The sequence below is a fragment of the Cyclopterus lumpus genome, chromosome 5, assembly GCF_009769545.1.
Source record: "Cyclopterus lumpus isolate fCycLum1 chromosome 5, fCycLum1.pri, whole genome shotgun sequence".
In the NCBI taxonomy this organism is placed as follows: domain Eukaryota; kingdom Metazoa; phylum Chordata; class Actinopteri; order Perciformes; family Cyclopteridae; genus Cyclopterus; species Cyclopterus lumpus.
In genome coordinates this window covers 4972753-4994518 of record NC_046970.1, presented here as the reverse complement: position 1 = coordinate 4994518, position 21766 = coordinate 4972753, and the positions used below count along the sequence as shown (strand labels likewise).

General features: G+C 46.1%; 1 protein-coding gene across 1 annotated transcript in view; it reads right to left on the bottom strand.

Moving 5' to 3' along the window:
- Positions 1-21766, bottom strand: part of LOC117730285 (forkhead box protein P1-B-like) — a 139196-nt gene that overhangs the window by 107546 nt on the left and 9884 nt on the right. Inside the window, 2 exon segments of the mRNA XM_034531851.1 lie at positions 1629-1672; positions 16707-16784. The gene's annotated coding sequence lies outside the window, so the exon portion shown is untranslated.

Below are 21766 nucleotides of genomic sequence, written 5' to 3'. Positions count from 1 at the left end.
AGAGAGTTGTACATGGGTGTACACTCAGGCCTTAATTAGAGACACTATTTGATCATTCGGCAGCTGGGCTTTATTAAAAATACGGGTTCACATCGCCTCACAGTCACCCCCGGCTCACAGAGGCAGAGGAGTCTCTGAAACAGGAGTATGCATATTCATTACTTGAATACATGGGGTCCCTGTACGGGGAAGATCTAGGCACCAGCAAAGCAGTATTTACACTTAGTTTACTGCAACATTTGACAGTGGTATTTTTAAAAAAGAAATAAGAAATAACTCCAGTGAGGAGTCATATGAATGTATTAGTATGGCTTCCAAAGAGAGTTTGAAGGCCCACATGAAGGTCTAAATGCTATTTCTATCTGAAACTGGCACCGGCCAAATGCGGGTCAAGTGTTGGGTAAAAACCTCAAGTGGACGGAAGGGGAATCGAAAAACCGGCATGTAGTTATTTGGCGCCTTGGAATAGCATTCCCCTGGGACCATCCTCTGAGAACATCGACCAACGGCATAGCGTGGCGTTAATAAACCGGACGGGACGCACACGAATGATTCCCCGATAACGCTGCATTGTCCATGTTGAAACTGCGGATTTGCAAATCAATAACGCCGCTAACGTCTCACGGACGTTACATTGAGTTGCATGATGGTGCGTTCATGCTCCATTTAGTTAAAATGAACACTGGGCAATCGGGCAAACTGGTCATTAGGATGTGTTCAAATGTAATCTTGTAAAATGTTGCTTTTGGCAAGAAACTTCAGGAATTATTTCTTGTTTAACATCCCAACACTTTATAATTAAAACTACTAATGCCAAGATTTCTCTTCATTAAAAAATAATCCAAATTAAGTATTTAAATAAAAATACAAATCATTTACTTCTATATTGTTCGAATTGCGTTTCATGCAAATAACCACTACGCATGACAATAACAAACTACAGCACTTCCCCACCGTCAGCAAAATAATTTCAGACCCTGCAAAAAAAATTCATTTTAATGAGTTATATATATATATATATATATATTACAATCCACATTGTAATCCTTTAAACAGGCCCACTGAAAGCCCACTGAACGCACCGACCCGAAAAGAACAGAAGAGATGTAAACTATATCTGACCAAGGTCGACGGGGACTATAAAACAAACACCGGCTTTAAGGTGAAGTCTTCCCCCTGTGAAGGTTGGCCGTGTTGTGTGTTTACACTACACTGCAGGCTTTGAAATTGTTTTGCAGTGTGGAGTCTGCCCAGGGTCATTGTTTGTTTTTGACGTGTTTATACACCACACGAGGAGTAATGACTTCGATGCATCCAGCACACTTGTCTAAAATCTTTTCTGGACTTTTTGGGTTCAACTCTTCCGTCACGACCCCGTGGTCGCCGTCGTCGTCGGCATCATCATTCAAAGTGATGCAAAATATGGAGGTGCAATCGGGGAAACGAGCAAAACCTCGCCGTCTCATTTTGTTGCACACAATCTCACAGAAAAGTGCCCCGTGTCCCTCTTTTAGGAGACATTGTCCCAAAAGTTGGAAGAAGTCGATGCGAAGCCAATACGCGGGGGCAGTGTCTCTGTGTCGCTAACTGACTCCTACTTTCTACGGACGTGCATGAGGAATACTTACTTTGATCTCTGGCTCCACAGGATGTCGCCACCGGAGTCTCCTGGCTGATAGAAGGGGAAGGGGGGGAAGGGGGGGGGGGGGGGGGGGGGGGGGGGGGGGGGGGGAGAAAACAATTATTTGAAACATGAAGGTGACTAACAAAAAGCAAACACGTGTTGCAAACACATAATCACCTTATTAAATACCAGCAGTGAATCCACCTCGGATGCCATTTGGTTGATCGTTGTGTGTGTGTGTACACACGCGCACAACACACACACACGTGCACCTCCGCGTATGAGAGCAGGGTCACTTTGAAATGAATATTCATTAAAGCAGAATTAAATAGGTTTCACTGTGTGTGTGTGTGTGTGTGTGTGTCCCCTTAAATATGTGTGGATTCATATTTAGCATCTTAAACCAGAACTCCCTTGATTAAACAAATAATGACACATTCCAAAAAACTGTAAATTAATTTGAGCGTCGCACTAATTGCATTTAAACACTGCTCCTCCCTGACCTTGGATCAAACGTGTTTTAATTACTGGCTTAGGAAGGCTGAATCCCTACAGTGTTGAAAAATTGCGAAAGTTGTTCACGGCGCGCTCCAAGTGTATTTTCTTTATTTTTTTATTCAACACAAACAAAGCACATGAGCACTCAGCCTCTCACGGTCGAGGCCCTGTCCCGTGCCCCCCGTGCCCCCTTTCACCTTAAACGGCGACATGTGTTTCCTGAAAGGGAGGAGTGGTTGGAAAAAGCCCATCCTGCACCCCCACCCCCCTCCTAGAGTCACCCGCCAGAGACGCCGCCGCCCTTTTCTGCAGAGCCAGCAAAAGTTCCCCGAGAGGGGAGTGTCCGCCAACTCAAACAGGGCTCATTCTCCTCTCTGTGGGCCGCGGGCCGACCCGTGCCAGGCTTCCTGAGGGCTCGCTGCAGCTGGAGCACTTTGAATAAAGGTAACAGCAATGTCACGGCTACTGTAAACTTACCGGGCCGCTCCTGTCAGCAGGACGTTCCCAATCTAAGCAAGAAACAACCCCACCTTTTCTTTTTTCCACTCCCCCCCCCCCCACCCCCTCGAGTCCAAACTTCCCATGAATTACAAAGAGAGCACACAAGCGAGAGGGCAACCTGTTCCCTGATCTTGCCAAACAAAATGCCAAGAGACCGGTGGAGTGACATTCAGCTGTGGGGTTTAAAAATACGAGCAATTTGAAAATGATTAGAGTCTTATTTTATTGTTGAGCGGGGCTGACACAGGAGAGCGGAAACCAGAACAATCAAGCCGACGTGACTTTTTTTCTTTTTCTTTTTTTTTCCTGCTGAATTTAGAAACACTAATTAGTTTTGCTCTCGTAAAGCCAACCTGAAAACGACCAATTAGAAAGTGAAAATGAGACGCGCGGAGGAAACAGGAGCTCGTCGTTTCCAGCGTTTTGAGTCCCACGTGCACAACTTTACTGTGGTGACTTTCACACACTCACTCACACACACACACACACACACATAAAATGACTGGCGCGCCGCCCTCCTAAACCCGATGTCACGTACATGCTCTGACCAGTTAATGGTACTTTACATCAAATAGCATTTTGCTTAGTTAAGAGGGAGACCATTACAGATCTGCGTGGCCACATCAAACGGGCTGAGCAGCTTGGCCATGCAGATGTCTGAAGTACCGGGCTGGGGAGAGGATGCTGCCCACCAGGCTGACCACAGCGCCAGCTGGTTTCGGCTATGGACCGACCGGGGCCAAACTGTTACCCCCCCCAACCACCCCCACACCCCCTCCCAGGTGCCTTGTTTCTATGAGATTCCTCTTTCAAGAGCACCAGAGTAATTCCTCAGCATGTAAAACTTTTTTTTAATGCCAACAGCGGGGGCTGGTACCTCCATGTGTTCCATGCTTAACAGTGCATTTCACCTGCTGAGTGGTTCGTGTTTGGCAAGTCATTACAGAGCAACGGAAAAACTCGTGAAAATCATCTTCAGGAATTTTCACCGCTATGCCCCCCCCCCGTCCCCCGTCCCCGCGAGCGAACAGTGGCGAGCGTTTCATCACTGTCGGTCCGAAGACGGATGGGCTGTCAGTGCCTTCCCCTGTCCAGGATCCAGCTCCTGGGCTGAGGGAGTGGCTAAAAAAAGGGCCGGGGCTACGCTTTTTTTTTTTCCCGGGGCCTGCGCCTTTATATACCGGGAGTAATTCTCGGATGCCAGGTCGCTGCCAACGTCCTTGCAGCCGATGGCGGCGGGGCCAGCGAGTTCACATTAACTGCAGAGTGCAACTGCGCTGAACATCTGCTCATGAATGAGAGCGCTGCCCACTAACTCAGCGAGTTGAGGCCCGCTGATGAAAAATTCAACGTTCTCCTGGCTGGCACGCTTGTTTTGCACAAATTCTCCCGAGCCCCCCTTCCGTGCCTACCCACCCCCCAGAATTATATTACGAGAATTTCAGCGCGGCCTGGTGTATCCGAGAGTAACAGCTGGCACTGAGAAGGGATCTGCCGCTCGGCGAGAGCTCGGGGCCTTCACACGGGATCTGCCTTCTCCTACACCGTTTGTCCTTGAAGGCGGGGAAGGGGAGGGGGGAGAAATATCAGTGTTAAGCACCCAGGTAATAATAAGAAAGCAGAGGCTACATTTTAGCTGATTGCACCGGGCGTGTGTGCGCTACAGAGGATGGCGCATAACCGATGAAGACAGGAATCGATACGGAGTGGAGAGGGAGAGAAGACGGAGAGGGGCAATTGTGACAATAAGTAGCTCCCTCATGGGACACATTCAGCGCACCTCGCCTTTGTTTGGCTTGTTTGGCTCATTAGATTGTTAACGAGGAAGCACCCTCCTCCCCCCCCCCTAACAATATGGAATCGGTCTAACCAGACACGAGAGCAGTCTGTTCAGAGGGCGTCAAAGACTTTGGAAAGTGCGGCGGCGGAGACGAAATGGAGTTTATGAAGTTATCAAACCAGAAAACCGAAAATTGTTTACGGTGACTTGAACTGAAAGATGAGGAAATAGATTTGTAAAAACATTTTTAAGGAAGCGACGACTCCGAGCAAACACTCAGAATAACAGATTACCACACTGGGTGATTTCACTTCCGCCTTTCTGTGAAATACAGTTTACATTGTCTGCGTGTCAGCAGCACAGGACACAACCTGAGTTTCATCTCACTGTTGGTTTGATCTTAATCAAGGTGCTCTGCTATACAAAGCACTGAGTGATGTTGGAAGCACAGCAATAGCTGCCCCCCCTTCTCCCCCCTCCACAAAAAGGATGTGTGAATATAATATTGCCATTGAAAAACCAAGAGGAGAGAAGCTCATTTAGCTGGTGACAAATGACCACACTTTGTCTTCCTGACAAGGCCCCTCCTCCGTCAAATGTCCGACTTCACGCGAAATAGGAAATCGCGCATTATCACACTGACAAACAATTACAAGCGTGTCATTAGCAGCAACCCTGGGCCTGGAACCATTAGCTAAACACAACGCCGCACACCACGCTAGCCATCAGGCGGAGCGCAGGATGCAGATGAAAAGGCGCGGATGAATCAATCACGACGCAAACAACCTGATGCTTACGGTTTTGTGGGGGGGGGGGATCTAAATGTTAGGAGGGGGGGGGATCCTTTGTGCCAACTAAATGAATCACAAAAATAATCTCAAGCAATCAAAAGTTCCCTCATCTCCGAATAAAGATTCATGCCTTTGTGATGGCAGAGCAGTGCCCGCCTTTATATTAAAAGTCAACACTTTGGAGGAGTTTCTCTCTAAGTGACTTAATCAGATACAGAACATTAGTATTTCTTTTTTTCTTTTTTAATACGTCTCCCGGTGTCAGCCAGCAAATGAAAACCCGAGCCTCTGTAAATATGACTGCTTACTTCCAACACAAACATTGTTGACACCTAATGCAATTTCAGCGGGACATCCAGCTGAAAGCACACCGGGGTAATATAATGCTCTTAATGAGAATCCCTTCCAGCTTGAGACCTCGGCGAGATAGCCATAATGCATGGCTTCTCTTTTTAATAAAATAATTGTTACAGTTATTAAAGATGAATCTCATCACAGTCGAGATGACAAAATAATTCATTACCAAAACCGAGGCTTTAAATAGCTGCAAATTATGAAGCATTACTCCCCCCCCCCCCCCTACCCTCCCAAACCCACCCCTTGAAAATACACTTCCAGATAAATGGGTTCGTTATTTCGTATAAATATTAGATATATGCCCTTGAAAGGAAAGAAATATCACAACTGCCCATTGAGAAGTTTGCACACACATACACATTAAATCAAAACTATATCTAATTTGACTCTTATAACATTACACGGGTTATAACTCATAGGACTGTCGCTGCATCATCATTTATTATTTTCCTTTCTAAAGCAAGACCTAGAAATGTCATCATTGTGTATTGTTGTTTCCATGACAGTCATAACAATTTGTTTCTGTATTAAATCTATCTTTAATATACATCATTAATACCATTATTTCCCATGTATTATGCTGGGGACTATGCATGCTCAATACACATGTTCCCTCATTGATTTTTGTGTTGTTGATGTGTGTTTGTTAATTGTTTATTGTTCAATTAAGCAGCAGAAATAATGCACAATTGCTCATCGCAAGTTACCAGATCCCAAATGGTACCTTAAAAGGGGACATATCATGCTCATTTTCAGGATCAGAGCTTTCTTTTGGGTTGCTATAGAACATCTTGACATGATTTTTTATTTTTCTGGTACTGCCTGCGTGTCTCTTTAAGTCCAGTCTGGTCAGCGTTTTCCGGTCTTAAACATCTGCGCTGTTGCCGTCACCACAGCGTCAGTCGTGATCCCCGATGTGCGTGTGTGTGTGTGTGTGTGTGTGTGTCAACTACACCTGGGATACTCAACCTTTTGTAACTTAAGGCCCATCAAAAGAAGCATTCGGTTAGTTTTTGTGTGGATTCTTGATATGAAAACTAGTTTTGTAAATTGCCCATAAAGTAATCTAACTATTTGACAGCATCGCCGCCAGCGGACCGCGGCCAAGTGGTTGAAGACAGCCGAACTCCTCTGGAGTTGAGCGCCACTTCTACCGGTGACTCATCGTTACGTCATCACAACCTGACCAAAATGCTGACGGCTCGTATAAAGTTTTTGAATACGGGCTGTGTGTGTACTTTCACAGTATTTAAATACTAGAACACCTATTAATGCTTCATTATAATACAAAACAAAAACACATTGAACTCTTGTGTTCTATAATAAGGGACCTTTCACATGACCTACTATAGAAATGATGTTAACCATCTCAACAGTAACCATAGCCACATGGTATCACTGCTGACGCTGTTCATCCTTTGGAACCGGCCCCGTTCCTCCTCACAGCACCTCCATGTGTGAACCAGAGTAAGCGCTGAAGCACATGTTTGTACAAACTTCCACAACCCCAAACCCCTTTCCAGTTCACAGCTCTCTTTATCGCTTTATTTATGTATTCAAACGAGATAATTTACAGTGATGGCATGAAAACTTCCCAGCATGCCTTTTAACCTGTCGTTTTTCACTCTCTCCGCAGCAGGATGTCCAGAGGAAATGCTTTATTAAGATCCTGCCGACGTGAAGAGCTGCTGTGACTTACTGATGCATTACTGTCTAAAAGGTAAAGTTATTTAGACCAATAAAAAGCTAATATATTGTTGGAGTGGAATTACACATAAGTTATCTCTGCCTTAATAACATCACCGCAAGCCCTGATGTTGTTTAGATCAATAAAGCCCATTAAAGTACAGACCTCGAGCGCGGGCTAGGGCTGCGCTGCCACGGCGAAATGCTGTGAGAGAGCAGAGGTCTTTCTCTGGCGAGCAAAAAGTGGCTGAAGGGAGAAAGAAAAAAAGGAAAAAAAAAACACTTTGATCTCGATACCATAAAAACGTGAAATCCGGTGAAGTTGTCCGCCACCGCGGTGCCTTCTGGTCTGCAGGCGGGGCAGATAAACACGAGCAAAAGACGCTACGCTGGACACTGGTCTGATGACAAATGGAGAAACGGCTGCTGATGAGAGAGCAAAAAAAAAAAAAAAAGGTGAAATGGGGTCGTCAGCGCCGAGCTTCCTGTGAGGAAGAAAAGGGGCTTCAGACGCTTTCTTCTTTCAAACCCTCTGGGACGCTTGTCTTGGTCCTCGTCCACTGTGACATTACGGTTGAACGTAAAACTACAAAACCAGACTGTGTGTATATATAGTATATGCATATGTGCTCATTCTTAGCAGTGTCCACCAGGTGATGCACTAAATCATCTGTGCAGCAACTGTCCATCAGGCCCCATGGAGGTGTGATGACCACTTCCTCGAGGCTCCGCCCCTGAGTGATGATGACGGCACAGAGCGGAGAACGGGACTCAAGGAGGCGTGAGTGTGCATCGATGTGTTTTGAGTGCGTTTTTTCATGTCTTCGCTTTTGGGAGTGCAGTTCAGCAGAGTTCACGTGCACTTTTCAGATTGCAGCACACGACAGTTCTCCACAGGAAACAGGTTGTTGTTGTTTTTTTTGTCGCCATCTCTATAGGCACGCAAAACGTTTTGTTTTCGTTTTTTTCTCCGTCGCGTACGCCGTGTCCCCTGTGGCTCATATAGTGTCAATAGGAGGTTTACAGACATCAAGCTACTCGGGTGACAGAAACCACAGTGACAGAACTTTCTGGTGCTTTTTCAGCTTCTCGCCTCAGCGTGCATTTCAGAGGACGACTCTGGCAGACACGGTTGATGTAGAGAAGATATAAGATGGGCAGCTCCATTTTATAAATAAAATGACATTTGAGGAGGTGCAGCTTCTCCCCGCTTTGGGTCTACATTCTGACTCCAGAATATCAGTGGCTGGCTAAAACTTTAGGTATTTTTATTTTTTAAAAGCTGTTGACTATTAAAGTAAAACCAAAAGCAAGAAATAAGAGGCATCAAACACATGCAAGAGAGATCTTTACAAGCTCTGGAAAAAGGTATTTGACAACATAAAGGACAGAAAAGGACATGGAGCACACACACAGTAATCATTCCCAATAATATCCTTGCAAAAAGGATCAACTCTGACAATGTAATATTACCCAACAATAAATGCATCATAGAGCAAAAAAGAAAAGGCAGTGAAGAGGGGAAAGAAAAGGCGCAGAAGAAAGAGACGATCTTCCACTAGCCTCCAAGTGACAGCATAAATAAAGTGTGGCACATCTTTTACCTTCTTCAATTATCTGCCGTTTGACATGCAAGCTGAGCACAGTGTAATTAACATCTCTGGAGATAATGGGGTCGCTACTCACTGATCAATCTCACACACATATATTATTTGCCTTTTACCAATCCGACCTCCTGTTCTCCTCGAAAGGGAAATATTCCACAACAGATTTCTCTTCGGTTTGGGGCTTTTAATAAAACTCTGGTAATGGGACTAATGACTCATCCAATTGAGCTCATCTTCCAAGCATCAATTAGGGCTCCGACCCCGCTCGCACTCGAGACGGATGGCGCGGTAAATAAAAAAAATAAAAATCCTTTAGCTGATTTACTCCAAGAAGCACAAGTGTTGACAGATTCCCTCAAACCGTTCACTACAATGACGCTCATTGTGTGCGCTCATTGCCGACGGTCCTTGTATACGGAGCATCAGCATTTTATGTCTGGCTGGAAACCATTTTTTAAATCAAATCAATGTGTGTACTCTATACAAAGTCCAGAATATGGTATCACAACAGGCAGTTCTGCACATAAAGGCTCTTAAATGTGCTTTTATACATTTTATATTATGTCATCACTGGATGTTACTATTGGCAGTTTGCAGCTGCAGCTTCTTATGCGTCACTGCTAAAGCGTTGCATTGCTCTATAATCTTAAACATCCTCGAAGCCCTTGGTGAGAACCAACCCTGATGCAATATCAGTTCTCAACAAACTACTGTGTCTGCAACACACACACACACAAAATTCCATCTATCTTTAATATTTACAAAATATGTCTGACTGCAACAGGTTGACCAACCAACAATGTATGCATGTCGGGGCTATTCCTAACAGGAATGATGATTGGCGTTGCCCCCCCCCCCCCCCCCCTTACACTGTGAATATGACAGACCTGCATAGCAGCGGCAGCAGCAGCAGTTGCCTTTGGGCAGACCTCAAGTCAGCCCTGAGATTTATGTTGTTGTTGATGTCAGGTCCAAAGTGAAGTGTCTGGGGGCAAAGGGAGCGTCCGGTGCATTGAGAGCAATGATTGAACACCTTAAAAAGAGGGAGAAACCTCACTTCCTCTTTCAGAGACTTAACTGAAATAACCGTGTCCCTGTAATGACAACTGCTGCTTCGATTGCATCATCAACAGATCTGGTCATAGTATTTTCGGTCGTGGTGTTCAGACCTCAAGACTGAGCATAGTGCTTGCCGTCATTTGGCAATTCCACGGTTGACTTTTTAGCGCCGCGGCAATCCTCTATTATTGTAGTGTCCGCCGCTATCGGCGGAGTCGCGCCCTCACTCAAAGTGAAGCGGTTTAATGTAAAAGGAGTGGAAGACCTTTATTGTAGAAGTGTCGATTGTGCAACCAGCGAGGTTAGATAGTGCTGCTAAAAGTTAACACCATTAAATGCGTCCAAAAATAGGTCCACTTTCAGCACTTTGCGTCTGAAACATCGCATGGACAGAAGGATAGATGTCACGCAGTTCACACTTCGTTTTTATTATTAGCAAATGTGCATTTCAGTTGGGGTGCCCAGGCCTGCTTCACCATAACTGTAAAAAATTAAAAGAGCTAATTCTAGCAAAGACCTTGCTAGCTTTCGTCAGTGTTGTTGACTTTACAGGCGGAAACATACTCAAGGGGGAAAAGAGCTGATCAAAAGAAGTGAAGGTAAGACAATCACTGTTGTTTTTGCTGCGGGGGAGTGTTAAAAGCTTTACCTCCAGTGTATTATTAACTCAACGCTGCCTGGACACGCGGGGGCAGTTTTTTTTTGTTTTTTTTAACAGTTTAAGCTGAAAACAGATGTGCGTTTTATGTGGCAGGCTCTCCAGAGTTTAAACGCCGCTCTCCACACAGATGAGGCCGTAAGTCTGGGTCGTAAAAACTGCCTTTGAAACTTTCGAGGAGGATTTAATGCCGACGTGACAGCCAGTGGGCAGGGGGCACCCTCCGTGAGGCTTCACCTTTCAGGGGCACACTCACACAAACGCCGAGCTGATGTGAAGACGGGACGGGGCTGGGTTTAAAGCCTGCGACGCCTCTTCACTTCTACGCGGCCCAGGTTGCTGCACATGTGCTCTCTGGGTGGCACGACATGACGTTTGCTCACACAAAATGAGCAGTTTACCGTAAACGTGGACACTGTATTGTGGGGGTGACGACAAAGGTAATTGTACTGCAGCAGCCAGCGTACAGTGTTATTACTGGGATTTACACACCTTCAACTCCCCCGCGCCCCCTCCTCCCCTATCCCTGACTTTACAAGGTGGAATTCCTCACACACACACACGCACTTTTGGAAAGCCTTAAAAAAAACAGCTTTTCTTTCACACTTACACTTTTTCCTCGTGTGCTCAATTCTGTTCATTTTCTCGACTTAAAAGCGCGGCCCGCATGTTTCCCTCTCGCCAAGAGACAATCTCTGTCACACAATGCAATCTTGATGCTTCACACTCCCTTTTCCCGGTGACCTGTGTTGACTCTGGTACCGCCTCCTGGGTCGGGCAGGAAGGCATGCTGAGTGAGCTCTCTGCTGGCTGTATCCAGGCCCAGCCTCTTACACAATGCTGCCTGCCCCGGCCCCGCAGAAGGCCAACCCCCTCCTCCCCAATAACCCACTTCCCATTCTTCATCAAACCTGGGGATTTTAGTGTGAGAGGGTGGAGATGAGAGCAATGGGGGGGGAGGAGGAGGTGTGTGTGTGTGTGTGTGTGTGCTTGTGTGTGTGTGTGTGCGTGTGCGATGGGGGGGCACATCCTGCGTGAAACCGCATCCTGAACAAGCATCGCTGCGTCTCACTGTAAATAAATACGCTTCTCCTTCCGTCAACTGTCACCGCCTTGGCTCCCAATCACCTTCAAGTCCAAACAGGAAAGTGCAGGGAGGCGAGGAAGATGGCAGATATGAGCTTTAATTTGCTTTTCGCTGCACTTTAACTGCGGCGCGCGGCGCTTCCTATTCTCCCGCTCCGACCAGCTGCCCCGGCTTCGTTCCAGGCCCCGAGTCCTTCCTGTCACCTCTCATTACTACATTATCCGGGAGGAGGCTCCCTGTGTAGCTGGGAAATCCCCGTTTGGTGGTCCTCTTCCCCCCACCCCCGTTTATGTAGTACTGCATGAGACACGATTCAAAAAGCCACGCGCGACATCCTCAGAGGAACGCTGCTGCTGCTGCCTTGTTACCTGCTGATCCTCTCTCTCGCTCTTCTCCCCCCCCCCCCCCCATGCATTATCACGGGAGATGCAACTGAGCAACCGAGCATGACGAAGGCGACAACTGAGGTGTGACGAGCTCCCAGTCCATGAACTGCTTTGTGCTGCGAGACTCTCAACACGGCGGCTCAGTGTGTGAATATCTATCATTCCATTAAGAATCAAAAAAGGCGCGCGGCGTGCTATAAGGCCGCGGTTACACTTGTCGTTTTCAAAGCGACTTTTGTCATCCAATCGTGCGACAGAACGCATCGACTGTCAAAAGTCTGAACCATCCTGTCAGACAGGTTCGCATTGAAGTGTAACCAGCCAAAAATGTTCTGGAGTAAAGAACCAGGAAGAGAAGGGACAAGTCATTAATATACAACATAATTAATATGGTAGCAGCTCCATTGTCTTGTGTCCCATTTCAACTTTTCTCTCACAAGTACAAACACCCGCGCTCAAAGTCCTCCGGTACGTCATTGTTTTACTACTATTGAACGAGTTGAGCTGAAAAATGCTTGCGCGCGCGCACACACACACACACACACACACACACACACACACACACACACACACACACACACACACACACACACACACACACACACACACACACACACACACACACACACACACACACACACACACACACACACACACACACACACACACACACACACACACACACACACACACACACACACACACACACCAGTGTTTGGCCTGGGCTCAGCTCTGCCCATACAGTAACTGATCTGTCAAGACGTTTACATTAACACATTAACATGCTCTCTGCATGCAAGATAAACATGTAATGGTTACTGGAATCAAAATGGCCACGTACACACGTTTACAAGACGTGCACATACAGGACACCAAATAGGGCGATGCGCATGTCATAAATCAACACGTTCTTCCGCTGATAAACAGCTAAATATTAGTCAGCCGAAATGAACAAAGAGGACACCCCCGGTCCTTAACTGTTAATCCGTACACAAAGCCGTTGTGATAACAGCAGCAACATTTAATTCTAAGCAGTTTACTGCTCCGACAGTGATGACATTCGACGTGCAAAGGATGCAATGCAATGCGAGCTCTATTCAAAACCATACAACAAACAGTGATCTGAGGGAGAAGCATGAAGGAAGTAAGACTAAGTTAAATTAGCCTCACAGTTAAAACGGTCCCATACAACGAGTTGCTTCAGTAAAACTGCCCCTCGCCGTTTGAAACAGGAAGAGATGATAACTGTTATTATATTCCAACCAAATTGTCAGTTAAGATAGGTACTTCATGCAAAGTCATTTCGTGGTAATGTTTTGCAGGAGAGGGGAAGAGAGGGAGGGGAGCAAAACAAGTGATGGATACGAAGCCAAAATAATTTTGTGGCATCAGTCCGTAGTCTTGCCTCGTACGTCTCGACGGGAAGAAAAAAAATAAAACCGAGCTGCACGGGAGTCAGCCGCTGCGGTCCTGGAAGCTCACGCGAGCCGTTCTGCCTCGCCGCTACAATTGCGTTGAGTTGTGCCATCTTGATGTGACGGCTACGGGCGGCCCCCTCCTCGTTGCCTGAGGAGGAGGCTCGCTGGCCAGACACATTACTTTGAAAGAGCAACATCTCACTGAGCATGTCACAACCTGCCCGGGGGGAGAGAGGGGTGGGGGTTTGTGCTGTGTTTATGGTTTATCCCCAGGACCCCGATTGTTGTTCATTTCCTGCGCGAAGACAAAATAAGCACCAACATGTGCTCCTCCCCGGCCTTCACAGCGGCATTTTTCCGCACAAGTGGCTGGCCACAGATGATTATACAATTAAAACAATTTTTCCGCGCCTATCTGTCAGACCGATCTAATTCGCGACACTAATGGAGTGCGCCTCTTTCTTTCTTTCTTTCTTTCTTTTTTCTCGCGACAGAAGAAAACAGAGCAAAGAGCCAGGAGGAGCAGTGTTGTGTTTGTTTAGCAGGATGTTGGTGAGTCGAGTTGAGACCCCAGCAGTTTTCACTGCAGCCCACAGTGCAGCAAGGAAACGGGGACGCTCGGTTTGACTGTTGGTTCAAATTAACCCTTGGGTGAAGGAAGAAAAAAAAAAAAAAAAGACAACACTACCCTTCAACCAACGCTGACTTAAATAATTCATCGTGGCAAAACAAATAACCAGGGAAGCCTGAACGTGGAAAGCAGTCGCTTTAAAAAGCCGGGTTTTCAGCAGCAGGACGTGAAAGAAATTTAAATTTGTTCAAATGAAATGGAACATGTCGAATCTGAGGTTGCGCCTCTCAGACGGACGCCGCACAGGGAGGATTTAGCCAAACCCCCGACCTGGATATCCTGCGTCTTCGTCCACCCAGTGTGGACAAGGAACACGGATGGGAGCTACTCCTGCACAAGTTCAAGGGGAAATGCTTTCAATGGCGTGGCTCTGTCCTTCCCAGCCCGCCGAGAGTTTTATGTTTATGAGCTACCCTGATGGGGATGCACATATCCATTAGATACGAGTTCGCCTGAGGAGGGACGGGGGGGGGGGGGAGGCCTGATATTAACCCGCGAACAAATGCCCCATCAGCAAAGAGGGGAAAGCTGCCTTTTATGGCAACAGATCACAAGACTCAAGTCATTGGCCACAGAGCCCACAAATGAGGCGTTAAGTGTAGTGGCAGGGCAGCGAGGGAAGAGGAGCGCAGAGATATGACCCTCTGCTCAGCCGTGCATGGATCTGCCCTCTGCCTCCTCCCCGCCTACTTGCTCTCTGCCACTTCGTCATAAGAAGAATAAAAGCATCAAAACACGGCGAAACAAACGGTCGTCACAAAACAACAACCGTCACCTGCAGCCAAATTCATTAAGGGGCATCAGCCTTGTCATATTATTTTTGTTTCTAATAGAATATTATTTTTTTTTTTTTTATGCAATATTCTGTGAGATTCCTAATGGACGTTTTTGGTAATTAATTGCCAGACGGAGGCAGGGCTAGGCGCGACGGAGTTAAAAAACACAACCTGACGTGGTGATTGGGAAAGAGAGTGCGGCGAAGGGGGCCTGCTGGGAAGGTTTCATCATTGTGCCCCCCCCCCTGCTGCTGCTGCTGCTGGCAATGGGAGGAGATAGACTCCTCTTCACAGTCAGAGATTTAATTGCACGCAGATTCCATTACCTCTGCACAAATGTCACATTCTCTTCTGATCAGGGGGCACGGCAGCCACTGGCAAGCAGCCAGACCTTAGTGCAGAAAGTGTTCAGCCAATCAGGACTCCCAGGGCAGACAGAGGTGAGCGGAGGGACAGAAAGATTATAGTACGGCAAAGATGTTGAAGAGAAAAAAAAAGTCCCTAACACAGAGCAGCTGACGGTGCAACATTCAGGTAGAGGGCAATATATATGCTGCGGTAACATATTTTATTGATTTCACGTGGGCCCGTTAAGTGCATTTGTCATTGCAATTACTGTTATTATTACTGTTATTATCATGGATTTTCAAAATCGGCAAAGGTTGGCAAGTATAGGCGCGGTCATTTTCATATTCATATATTTACAACGAGATAACACTTCAATGGCAAGTTCACACAAATAATATAACATGACCTGAAAATAACCCTGAAAATACTTACTCTGCATACTGTATTAACCGATGCAAAAATAAACGGTATGCATTTACATGTTTATAACATATTCTGGACAATCGATAATTGTTATCAAAACATAATTTGAATGAGTGAATTGTTCGGTCTGAATTATTGGTTAATAATTACTAACGGTTATTTCAATAATGGATTGATCGACCGGCCTTTTTCTCAATTAACCCCAAAGATATTCAGTTCACTCTCACAGAGGTTTTCAAATGTGAAAGAGCTGCAACCAGTGAATTTGTGTCATTTTTGCCCACAATAATTTGTATATGTATTGATTAATTGTCAAGGTAGGTGCTATTCAGTTGATCAACAATTATTGAAAAAGTTGGAGGTGAACGTTTTCCAGTTCAACGCCTAAAAACTTTTGCCTCAAAATACAACCTGTAGCTAATTAACGTTAGTTTTGTATCATTTTGAGGCAAATACACTGAATAAACCATGACATCAATTTCAGGCAGGTGGTGTGCAGAGTGCACAGAAAGTGAATCCCTGGCAGGATCTTCTGGTCAGTGTTAAGAACTCCATAATATTTATTGTTTTAAGCGTATTGATTTAATAGCTCTGGGAAATCGGGGGCTTCAGGATTAGGAGTCATGAAGTAGGCCTGAATGGCTCCAATGATGATATGAGAAGTCCCAAAACTTTAAAAAAAAATTATATAAAAATTATATAAAATCAGATATGTGGGGAGCAATTCAGAGGCTTGGAACCAGTCTCCACCAGAACATTTCTGGAGTTTAATTTATACAAACTAATATCAGTCAGTCAAATTAGTAATTAGTTCAAATTCTGCCCAAAAAATATCCAGCTAGTATTCTGTACCATTTGTGTCTTTATCATTCACATCCACACTCGCTGGCCTAAAAAGCAATAAAAGCTCACAATACACGTGTTGGGATCTGCTTCCAGCGTATTATGGCCTGATTATTATGGCCTGATACAAACAGCCAGACCCAACGGTGTGTTTTGGAGGCACTTCACAGACAAACGGCGCACACGGTAATGAACTAAATAAGAGACGGGTTGGCAGGAGGATTGCCACATACCCTGATCACTGGTGCAGGGCAGACTGGCGCTCCATTCCTCCAATCAGAATTCAGCTCACCGTGTTGAGGGCAGGACCACTGGGGGAGGGAAGGGAAGGGAGGGGAGGTTAAAAAGTAAAAAGGGAAAGATACAACTATTACAAACAGGAAGTGAAAAAGTGGGGGGAGCCCCTAACCTGGTCCGCTGAGCCCACATGTACAGAAATGACATAACAGGCTTTCAACAGGCAAAAGTAAAAGTGATCATCGTCAGCCGCCAGTATTTGATAACTCGTGACGCACCGATTCCAGTTTGCACCTCCCGGCCCACAGAAGTTATCTTTTACATCTGAACATGCAGATAAGCAACGACGGTGGGCACTAAAATAGCAGCAAAAGGTGTTTGCGTCGCAGTTTCTGTGGTTAATTTCTCACCTAAAAGAAAACAGTAAACATGTCACGTGGTTGACCTTTGTTAACGTGGTGGGAGTGCTTTTAAATAAACCCACGTAAAAAATGTAAATAAACGTGCTGGATTCATTTCCCGTTGCTGAATGTGATCAAAACACAGACTACAGGATTTACGAGTTTGAGTATTCTTTTCCGTTTAAAGCACCGCAACAAAAACACGACATCTTAAAAAAAGAAACACACATCACCGCCACATTACTGACTTTTACGATGATGAGACAGTTACTTACGATAAGGTCGTTAAACCTCCGTTAACGCACCACAAAAAGCTACAAGTGTCGCACAGCGTTCGCGGTAATGCAGTGACATGTAACCCCCCCCCCTCCCCCGATGTGGCCTCCGCCTCGCCGTGGCAGACGTTTCCAATACGTGATGCATGGCTTGTGCCACTAGAAAGACGTCGGAGACAACATTTTGTTTATCGTAAAAAAAACACTGCTGTTGAGCTCAGAAGCATTAATCTGTCGCCTGACAAACAAGTGGAAAGATGCTAATGACTTCCAGATACGCTTTCAGACCATGCAAATGAGGCGCCGGCACGCATGGCTTCTGATTTTGTCACAAGAGTCGTGGCTGCATGTGTGGACATTATATATGTGTGTGTGTGTGTGTGTGTGTGTAGTGTGTGTGTGTGTGTAGTGTGTGCACCACACTTTGCGGTTAAATGTGTCCGTGTCTTCCAGCATTACAGCTCCCAGTTAATTGGCCCACGCTCTATGTAAAAAACTAAATCTATAACTCTTGTTTCCGTGTGTGTAGCGCTGTGGCTCTCTCTCTCTCTCTCTCTCTCTCTCTCTCTCTCTCTCTCTCTCTCTGACCAGACACAACAAACTACAGCCCCGACGTCCCAACTCCTCATAACTCACCAGCGTGGAATTCAACTAACCCCATTAGTGGGGCGACTGTGGGTCAGTGGTTAGCATGACCGTCTTTCAATCAGGGGGTTTGCGTTTCAATCCCCGCCCTAGTCGATGTGTCCTTGAGCAAGACACTTAACCATGCATTGTTCCCTGTAGCTGTGTCTACAGTGTATGAATGTAACATGATTGTAAGTCGCTTTGGATAAAAGCGTCAGCTAAATGACATGTAATGTAATGTAATGTAGTGCAGCCGCTGTTTCCAAAGACCAGTCCACATTCCTGCGCCTGCCATCGGCCCTTGATAAGACTCGACTGATTGCTCGGTTGCATCCCTGTCATTACTCCCCGAAGATATGTCGATCCCGACAGACACCCCCCTCCTCCCCAGGTGGATCACCGACTGGCCCCTCACTTGATTTTTAAGAACCCCTCACTTTGAGATCTCCATGTCGTCTCCCACATATGACTTACTCAAGCTTTAGAAACTACTTGAGACGATTTAAAAAGAGACGGGATTTATGTGCAGCCCCGTGAAAGGGGTGTTAAAATTAGCACACGCTTAAAAGGAAGTAGCTCGGAGTCTTTATTGCAAATTAACAAGCGCTGGATTTTTTTACACCGCGGTTACGTTTTATTGCGTAATCTGTCCATAAAAAAAAGAAAATGAAAAAAAAGAAAGAAAAAAAAAAAGAGACTAAAACAAGCAAACAATTTGAGCTATACTACATGCTGAGACGCCAACATGAAGTGAAAACATTTTACCTCCCGACTATAAAGCGTTCTCACTTTTCGCATGCCAGCTGCTAAACACCCGACTCGCTCTGGAAACATGTGGTTGTAATCCCCTCTTTTCACTCAAATTACAAACCATGTCAGTTTGTGTGGAAACTCCACTCCGCAGTGTGTGCGTTAATTGCCGCTCGTTTTGTGAGTTCCCAGGCAAACTACACAGGTGTCTCATTGAGGGAGCAGGACAAGGGGCCAGGAGCCGCGTCAGGTGAACCAAGTGATGGGTATTATCGATTTATAAGTACAGGTCACCTGCTGCTTGTTGGATATAGCACGACGTGTGAGAATATTTGTTGTTGTTTATAAATAACGATGGGAAACTCCTTGGCATTAGTGACATGGATCTAAGCCAGAGTCGAGCCTGTGATCAGGTTTTGAACTGGGGGGGGAGAACTGGTGCTGTATCGGATCAATGGCTTGACCCATTAAGTCACACCACTCCCAGTACCTCATCTAATAAGAGCCGGTGTTTGGGAACACCCGCGGCTGACCCGCGCTGCTGGGGACAATTACCGAGAGAGTGGTCTTTCGGGGGCCGACGCCCACTTGACCCGGTAGCGTAAAGACGCGCAGGAGATCCACATGATTTAAACTCCTCCCCAAGACGTGCTGACAAGGTTAGAGGGTCAGTGCAGACATTAACAGGTCAGTGTGTGGCCCACTTGGGAACAATTACTCCCAGTCACAGCTAAGTGGACACTTGATTGAACACGATGGAGGCAGGACACACTTCCCACAGATAACAATCCCCAGAGCCATTTAGGATAAAAAGCCCTTGTGATACAGCCTTTATGGGCAGAATTCATCTTCCTTTTCCCTTTTAAAAGAATGCGAGAGTGTGATAGAGAGCCATTCTCTCAGAGAGATGAGTCCCTCAAAGCATTACCATTTTCTAGCAATGCTAATAGCTGCGTCGGACACAGAAACAATTACAAGGTGACTGGGAGGGAAAAAAACTAAACAATGGGACAGTTGAGGTTTATAATTCATACGAGAGAAGAAGGAAAAACCGAATATAATATAAGATATTGACGGGTCTTCCAGCGTACTTCGATGGAACACAATCAGGCTTAAAACAGCTAACCTAGACGTTAACAGGGTGACATAAATATATCATTCAGCAAAAAAAAATCTCTCATCTCTTAATTAACGGTGCGGGAGCTGCAGGTCTTCTTTTTTTTTGTTCATGCCGTTCGACCTTTAACCTAGTGACAGTTTGACCCCTCTCTCCCACCACAATGACTAAAACTTTGCCTCGAACATCTGGTGTCTTGACGCGCCTCCGGCAGCGAGTCACAATGCAACAAACAGTGTGTGTTTTATCGTAACGCGTGGGTTTAACTGTAGATAAACAGAAGTTTGTGCAGATAAAATAGCAAACTTATTAATGTGTATCTGTGTCCAAAAAAACAACAACAGTGTCCCCGTACACAAATGGGGCTTATCGATTCGCTAACACATTTCCACAGCATTTGCATAAGCCGCCGGTTGTTTGTGGTGTTGTGTTTGTTTTTTTGTTTGGTCGTTTCTTTGTTTATTTATTTCTCTGCGCTATCAAATCTGTTTTACAATTGTCCCCTGGATCTGCAGCGATGGCTGCTGCAGCAGCTGGTAGTTGTTAGTGGCTGGAGATGACACAGTTCACCACTTCTCCAGGAGACAGCCGGCCCAGAGACCGGGCAGCACAGCTGCAGGAGGAGGAGGAGGAGGAGGAGAGACTTTGCTTTTTTTGAAGAAAGGGAGGCAAAGAAACCCTGTTGTTGACAGACTTATATTACTCCAGAGCCAGAGCTCATTACTTGAAAAAAAAGAAACGCTCCTGCAGAGAACCCCTTTCCCCTATCTCTCTCTCTCTATGCCGCCCTCCTCATTAACGGGGCTCTTTTCCCAATTCACCAAGGGGACCCCTGAGATACAACCTTCCCAAAAAATCCGGCAAAGTGGCACGACATTAGCCCATTTTGCGTGTCCGCGGAAGTGCAACAAACAAAAGCAACGGGCTCAGCGGCTGACCCACTGCTTGTTGGGGCGACCGGCTTCACTCCCCAGGACCGTCTTGTAACCAAGTGGACATCGTGTGAATGCCATCTGGGTGCCACTTATTTAAAGCTGGCAGAAGTCCCGTGACAGCCAGCCTGGCAATGAGGAGAAGAGAATAAATTGTATCATTTGCTTAACATGCATTTACCGTTGCGGCCGTTAAAAAGCTCATGACTAAATAATTCTAATTTTTGGGGGGAGGGGGGTGGGGGAGGCGGGGGGGGGGGGGGGGGGGTGGTCGGTGCCAGTTTCTGCCGTCGGCCAAATTACGTTGTGCACGCGGCAACTTTCAAAGGGCTGATGAAGGCGATATCAAGCTGTTAACCACATGAAATCGCGTTTACCACCAAGTATGTTAACAGCCCTTGATCCGTTTACACCAAAAGAAATCTCCCAGTGCGTTAGGCACTGAACAAAAACCATAAACAGACAATAAACACATTGTAATTATAATGCCAACTCTTTAATTACGTGTGCCATTTGGGGACGGTCGAGCTCGCTAATTGTCAGAGTGATGCGTGAGGATTGGGGGTGGGGGGGAGGCGAGGAGGAGATCAAGCCCCGGGCCCCAATGAGAACCATATTCCCCGCTCTCCAAGCGCGTTAGAGAAGGCATAAAATTCAATTGGCACGGCTCCAAAGAGGAGCAGTCCAAGCAGCCGTAATCAGCAGGGACAAACTCCACGCAAATCATTTACATTGGCACAAGTGGGGAGAAGTGACGGCAGGTTTAACTCGCGGAACGTGAAAAGCGAGGAGCATCCCCGCCTTCTTTAAACCAAGGAAATATGACACCTACGACTCTAGTCCCCGTCTATGGCAATTCTCTTCTATTTTCCATAGTGGCAACCAATTAGATTACAAGAGAGAAACAATGCGGATGACAGGCTTTAATCCTATTACTGCATGTTGCCAGTAAAC